General features: G+C 40.3%; 1 long non-coding RNA gene across 1 annotated transcript; it reads right to left on the reverse strand.

Moving 5' to 3' along the window:
• Window positions 1-1392: 1392 nt before the first annotated feature.
• Window positions 1393-7917, reverse strand: LOC124287175. Its single transcript, XR_006901201.1, has 2 exons — window positions 7820-7917; window positions 1393-1540 (listed from the first exon to the last, which is right to left on the reverse strand). It is a non-coding gene; the product is annotated as an uncharacterized LOC124287175 (long non-coding RNA).

Raw genomic sequence — 7917 nt, forward strand, 5'->3', positions numbered from 1 at the left:
TGGATGTTCGGCAAGTACGGTATCTATGCGTTTGTCATAAGTTACAAACAAGTACAATGCGCTGCCCGATCGACGGACAAACTCTACTAATTCGTGCAATACGTCGGCATTCGCTACGAGTTCGTTCAGCGTGCGTAGTATCAGCGCTGCAAGTGCGCTATGTATACGCTCAATATACCCCCACGAACACTTACCGAGCTCGACCGATGCGGAACCGATTCACTGCATGCGTATTTATAACTTATTACCTGCGTATTATACGCAGCGTGGTATGGTGCATGCCCAAAACTATCGGGCGTACTGGGTCGTACTGTGCGTATGCCGGCGTAAATAAAACTTACACAAAACGATTGAGATGCATATGAGGTGCGTATTGTGCGTACGACTGCGTATGAAAGAAATGTCAATGCGCAACTCATAAGGAAATAGGATACGCAGAAGTGTGACAGGGCCTAAAGGGAGGCAACTTTCCACAGCGAATGACATGGCCAAAGCAACTGAGCCACCCTTGCCCGCTGTGGAGTAGCAGAGTTCATCAGTTGAACACCAGATTTCAATTTGGGATACGTTAGATTTGGTTGGCGTAAGACCTTGGTAGACCTTAAGGCCCCATGCTATGATTGATTTTAACTGCATTAACTACAGGTACGATTAATTCATATCAAATTTGAGGTATACATGCATATTAATTGGTTTTAACGCCCTGAGGTAAAGATATGTTTGTGTGGAAGAATATTCAGTGGGGGTTTAGTGATACTTAAAATATTGTGTACTAGAATGGCACCCACCGTTCATAAATATACGGCGATGAACACTTAATATTCTGCTCGTGTTTTAACTTATAATTAGGTTACTATATATGCTAGTAAAGGGAAAAAACGGAACCATTATTACATAACAGGGTGCCATAATCTTTATTCCTTAAATGCAGATTGTTGCCAAACTCAGCATATCTTATGTCAGGTCCCTGGTAACCGACTGTTGCCTCCTATACGTGCATACATACGGGGTGAGTACTTCCACAATAACCGATGCTTGTCTCGCTGTCTTGGATCCGCGAGGAGTAGCCCAGGATTATTTGGTTGTCTTGGACTGGCTCCAGTATTTATTCAGACTGCTGTGATACAACATTCGGGTTAACTCCGGCGTTAAACAACATGGACAGGCGCGTAGCCAGCCAATTGTTTCGTGTAAGCCCGATTGGTTGCAAAGCTTTTTATTTAGATAGTATTGAGGACTTGCCCAACCTTTTGGGGCAACAGTCATGTGTAAGCCCGGGCTTTTTTTTATAATGGTAGCTACGCCCCTGATGGACTCAGTCGCTGTTTCGTTATATGATGTATGTGCCGTCAAAGTAACGCGAGCCGAACGAACAAAACACTCAAAAGTAAGTCTTGTTGCGAACTGCTCGGGTCAGCGGACAGCTTTAATATTCTCCCTCTGCGTCCAAAGCATCCTTCACTTCCGCCGTAGCATTCTGCACTTCCGGCACATGGACATGGACATGTGTATTGACGGGCTCATGATGCTGGTGAATGACCTGTAACAGGACAAAACGTATGCTAAGTGTAATGTATTTATGATACACTATATAGAACCAGTTTTGTTTTTTGTAAGGGGCTTATGTTATGATATTCGTTCTTTTGAAATTACTGTGAATATTAAACGTGGACTCAAGAAAATAATTACTCTCGATTATCTGCCCAAAACAATTTCATTGGTATCCTCCCAAAACTTCCACATCCCAAGACTTCCACAGCTTCCAACAACATTTCTGGTTGACTGCACACGCTTTGGCATACTGATGTGGATGTTTGGGATAGAACCTATTTCATTGGGCATAAATGGCAAAAACATGCAGTCAAGAAAATTAAAAGGAAGGATCACTGAAAATTAGTGGTGATACCAGATGTTCGTAAATCAATTTATGAATCTAAGATTACGCCATCGTCCTTTGTTCCCAACACTGTAAATTTATTGCGGGTTCACAGTTCAAGACGCATAGTACACAGCTCCTACGTGTCTATATTTGCTGCACAAGGTTATACAAGTTTGCTAAATTCGTCGATTATTTTTTAAAAAGCATTCCATTTAACGGAAGTATGACTCCACTTAATATTAAGACCCTGGCATGTACGTATCATGTGTACAGACGCATCAAGTTCAACACCTGCAATGCTGTTGCAGAAGTCTGATGTACATTGATCAGCAGCTGTCAGCTTCTCACATGTCTCCACCTTGAGCACGGACCTGGACGATATTGGCTGAAGTGCTGGTTATTTGAGCAGAGGACGTAATACACACCTCATTATCTGGAGCGACTTAAACCACTTTAACAGCAGGAATAGGTGACACTTCAAATCGAGTAAACCTTAAGCTAGAAAGAAACACGTGGTTTGTCATCAGTTTCCTGTTTCTTCCATAGCGGTGAAGGTGCAATATTGTAGATGAGATGTAACAATTTCAACTCACTCTATTCGGACATTCAACAGTAACCGGAAAAGGACATTCCTCGTGTCTACTAATGAAGTACTCTTATGCACAGTACATTGTTTTATGTCATCGACCCTAGAATTCAAGGACAGGCGGAACAAACAGCCATGTGTCCATGTGTGCAAACATATTGAACCGACCAGGGTCTCCACAGTAGACACAGCAGGGTCTATGTTACGTATGGCGGTGGCGTAGCATGGTGGTTAAAGCGTATGTTCAAACAACCCTAGACAAGAGAACATTTTGCTATATGAACTGGCATATAGTTCCACATTACCAGACGAACTCCGTGGTCTAATGGACAGTGCGCAAAGTCGGCAGGGCAGCGTCCTACGAACATACTTCAAAATATGACACTTGTTGTTGCCCTGCCTGGTGCACCCACCAAGGAGATAACGTCAGGACTGGTGGGCTGAGACTCAGTAGACTCTGTCTGAGTGGTGTTTCCATGTGAAACCGCTACATGGCATCTCAGTGTGCTGTCACTATAAAACCGACATTCGCCCTGACTAGTACAAGCTAGTGTTGGGAATTGGTGTAAATCTCATAATTGATGATTGGTTCATTACAACCGATCAATCATCGAAAATAATTGGTTAGCGTCATTTATCAAATTTTCCTGGTTATGTTTGTTAATGCACAAAAAATAAAGAAAAAACATGTAGTTCTCTCGTTTTTTTTCGCAAATTGCATTTGCAAATTTCACATCTTTAAAGGATGACTAGTGTGTTAGGAACATACATTTCCTGGAGTTGTTAAGATAAACTTAATCATGACATGGAACGAGCTTGTAGTGCTTATGGAATGTCGAGACAAAATCAACCTTTTGAAAAATATTGTTATTGCAAACAAGTGGTCCAAAATTGTTTGTGTTCGATTATGAGAAAACATGATCGATTGCTTGGTCGTTTTGTCATTGCGACCAATCTTCGATTATTTCAATTAATCGGACCACCACTAGTACAAGCACACGAACACGCACAGACACACGCACAAACCCGCACGCACACATGCACAGACACACACGTATGTAGGCGCAATGATCTTGTTGAACCACAATTCATCTCACCTGGCAACAACAGTCTACCATTTTACCCCTGAGCTAGTCTGTCCAAGAAAAGTTTCTGTTGTAACAAGAACTTCACGGAAGATATACTGCCGTTAAGAAAATGTTACACTAATCTTTACTCAATAACATCACTGTGTTACAACACTATTTTACAGTGTTCCCCAGCCGGTTCAAGTACAGGGTCTTTGTTGTATATGATGACCGCAGATAACACAGGATGTCACTTGTATCGTAATGCAGCTTATCATATCCAGACTTGATAATATCCGCAGGGATCCTGGTTGGGAACATAGGCCCATAGCAACCTATACAGGTTGTAATAGGCAACTATATGGATCGGGTGGCCAGGGTCGATGACTTGGTTCATAGCGTGCTGTTACATGGATACAATGGATATATCTTTGCATCGATACTCATGATGTCAATCACTGGATATTTGGCTCCAGATTCGATTATTTATTACCGCTGCATATATTATGATAATATTAACTGCGTCATTAAACAATTAAAGACAACAACACGTTTCACGGTTATTCGGCTCATTAGCGGAACAAACAGATTCGGTCACTTAGAGACTCACTGGTGTCACTAAAGTATTAAACGTCGCCCATCGATCAAATCAGCCCTTTAACTCTGATACAGTACTACATGATGCCTCCATATAGTTGAACAGTCAATGTAGCCAATCAGCGTCGCGGATTCTGAATATTCGGCTTGAGTGAGAAACATATTCAGACCAGCATAATTTTTATCTGACTGTTTGCAAAATGATTATATTTCTCGAAATCCGGTGGCGATAAAATAGTGTCGCCCTGTAATGTTTTAATATTTTCTTGTGGACAATTTACATCTGCACCCTAAATGGTTTCCCAAAATCGGAAATTCCCGGGTCTAGGCGGTAAAGCAATGACACCTAATTGGCCCCTGAACTCGTGCATCCTTCATTGTGATTGGGCGGTCAGAGTTTGATCAGGGTTCACCTGACGCGATCTTCCATCTGCGCATCCTCACACCTTGAGAGGTATCGTATCGGTAAAACTTGGATGTTTAAGAGATAACCTCTGCCACTTGACTCCCTTTCGTCTTCCCTCCAATATTTATCATACATGTCCTGAGATGTAGAATACTGTTCAAAGCCACGATAAACCCAACTTACTCACTACCCGAGGACAGGAAATACATCCACGCTTACTGCTCTGTTATTGTTTTTGCTGCCCTGAATTTGATAACAGAGCTATGGGTGTTATGGCATCATTGTTAACGTCTGACATTTACCACCCGAAAGATAGGAAACAGTGATGTTCCAGCAATATCACGGGCGAGGGACACCAGCAATTGTCTTCACTCATTGTATCCATCTAGGGAATCGAACGGAATTTAATTATGCGTGGCTACGCCCAGTGCAGTTGTCCCATGAAAGATACGGATGTTTTAAATTATGCAATAAAGGCGCCCAGGGTCAGTTCACGGGTTACTTGAATCAGTACATTTGTGCATTATCAAAAGAGGCTCTATCAACGGGAAACATCCTCGTTACGAAAAACAATCTTTTTCTCATAAAGTATGTTGTTAAAGAGGGGAACTGGTGCACAAGCTATATGTTGCCGAATTTCTGTCTCTGTCTAGACAATGCAATACGTTGATTTTGACTGTGTTTCACAGGAGCGGTAGGTTAGCAGTAATTTCACTTCTTCGCCATACCCTGGTTCTCTTATCTGAAGCATGTGAAGCCCTTGACTGAATTAGATTGATTAGACGGGGGGAAACACTGGTGTTCGCTTACTGGGGCTATCGGCCATTTGTTTGAGCCCAATCCAAATTCATTCGAGGGGAGGTAACTCTGAATTTGTCCAAGGTTTAGAGTACGCTCCCTTGTTTAAATCCCGGGTAATTAGGAGGTATCCGATGTATTACGTAAAATCGATGTAAAATTTCAATCATAGTAATTATCCTCATGTTGACATAGTTCGGTAGGGTACATTCAGCCCAGAACCAAATCTACAAAGCTCTTTTAGATATCAATACCGGAACGTGCCATGGCGGCGGAATCGAAGAACCTCCTAACACACCTGTGTCAGTTTACGCACAGCTGCAGAGTTTGGAGTTAAAGGCATTGTTGGCTAATGTTGAATTAAGACACTTATACTACGATGGCATGGAGAACAACGCCAATGGCCAATATACTTCATGCACACTAAAACAACATAAGATGATCATATACATCAGGGGCGGAAGAGAGAGTCACAGTTCATTTTTTTCACCCGTTTTCACGAGAGTTTCAATAGTAATTTATTAATGACTTTTAGGACAAACGGGGGTGCCTATGTACATTTTTCAAACTCGAAATAGGAATTAAATTTTGTCAGTGATTTATTTTATGTTTTACTTCATAGTAACCTAAATTGAGTCGTTGTATCTGTTTAATTAGAATAATGACAAACTAAAATACATCATGAAATTTGAATATTCAGATAAAGTGAGAGTTGAAAACCTGACTCCATACAAAATAAATAATCGGGCAAGAACGCCTTTCCCTTTTTCTGTATGAATGTGGATAGCTTAGCTTTGAACACTCCAGACGTTTACAGTTTATATATGTATGTGCAGTCCTAAAGAGTTTTATGTTCAATACATTCAAGCAATCATGCTCTGTACCCGCAAACCTGCACTCACAATGGGAAAACTAGCACGTGGCCTGAAGCTTATAAACGCTGATAAAGTTCTCCCGTTCTGGAGATCACAATTTAGTGCGGTTCCTTTCTTAACAATATGTGTTCGGTCGCGACTGTGAGTGAAATTACGTTAGTTTTGAATCTTCTAAGGGCAGAAATGTTTATAAAGCTCATTGAAATTTCGATAACTTTTAAACATAATCTAGCTGTATCGGAATCTTAAACGTTCAATCGTCCATTGTGGAGGGTCGCCATTATCGCTCAATTCCCCGATAGCACTATCTGCACTTGAAAACATCCTGTGAGAGAGATCTTTAAATAAATGAGTCAGCTTCAATATTTTCAAGGCTTAAACATCCATCTTACATGTTATTCAGTATTTCGCCAATACCAATACCCGTGTCTCTTAATCAGAATAAAACATACGTATAACCTATTGAGATGGAACTTGATGTGAAATACTCTAGAACGTCGCGAACACGTGCAATGAAGGGTCGAGTTCGTTTATGCATTTTTCTCGATTCCTAATCCTAAGTGAGAAGTTTTTCTTACCCCTATGTATATCTTATAATGCCACGGCATGTTGTTGAATAGACTAACTCTTAGTCTCTGAAAACATATAACACTCAGAGAAGCAAAAGAAAAACAGGAGCCCCAGTGGGATGGAAGACTCTGAGACATATAAGATCCGAATTGGTTAACGTGAGGAAATCTAAATTCATTAGGGAAAATAATATGCTTCAGGGAATGTGAGACAGACTAGTAGTCGACTATTAAATGTACTGTCCAGGGCCCCGTTTCACAAAGCGATCGTAGCACTACGCCTGTCGTAAGTCTGTGTTAAAGTATGGGTGTTACGATCACCTTAACGCTACGATCGCTTTGTGAAACGGGGCCCAGCACCGTATTGTTGATTTCTTCTTATTTTCATTTGTATACTTCATAAAATGGGTGAAAAGTTAACTCCAAAAGTCACTCTTTTACACGTGAAACATCTAAGTAATTCTCTCTAATACTATAAAAGACACGTAGGCAAAATACTAATTGCGTGATGGTTCTGTCAAAGAAGCACTTTGTTAACGATCCTGTTGTAATGAAAGTTATAGAATTTTACTAATAACAATATGTAAACTCACGGGCGAAAGAAACGTCACCAAAATTATTTTTTATCGTACACTAAGTGATTATTCTTATCTGTAGTTCAAACTTTCATCATTCAGAATGTTGTAAATCCATTAATTTTCCAAATATGATTGTTAAATTTCCACCATCTGAATTTGTTGTTTTGTGACATGTTAAAAAAAGCGAGGTGACGTTCCTTCGTCCGTGAGTTTACATTCTGGGAGATGTGGAACATTAATTACTATAAAAATACATTTCTTTGTACACATAACAAAATGTCCATTATTAATTGAAATAATAGTATTTTACATCGACAGGTTCCAATTCTTATTATTAATTTCAAAATAATAGTATTTACACTGACATGTGCCGATTGAAATTATTAATCGGAAATAATAGTATTTTACACTAACATTTTCCATTTAAAATATTAATATTAATTTCAAAATAATTTTACACTGACCTTGTCTTCACCACGGAATACTCCCCAAGTCAGTGTCTCATTTCCTCTTTAACCATCACCCGGCAGGTAAGGTATCAAATTCGGCGTGTCGCGTGGGC

Source organism: Haliotis rubra, unplaced genomic scaffold, assembly GCF_003918875.1.
Source record: "Haliotis rubra isolate DU_JTF1 unplaced genomic scaffold, ASM391887v1 Scf1105, whole genome shotgun sequence".
Classification (NCBI taxonomy): domain Eukaryota; kingdom Metazoa; phylum Mollusca; class Gastropoda; order Lepetellida; family Haliotidae; genus Haliotis; species Haliotis rubra.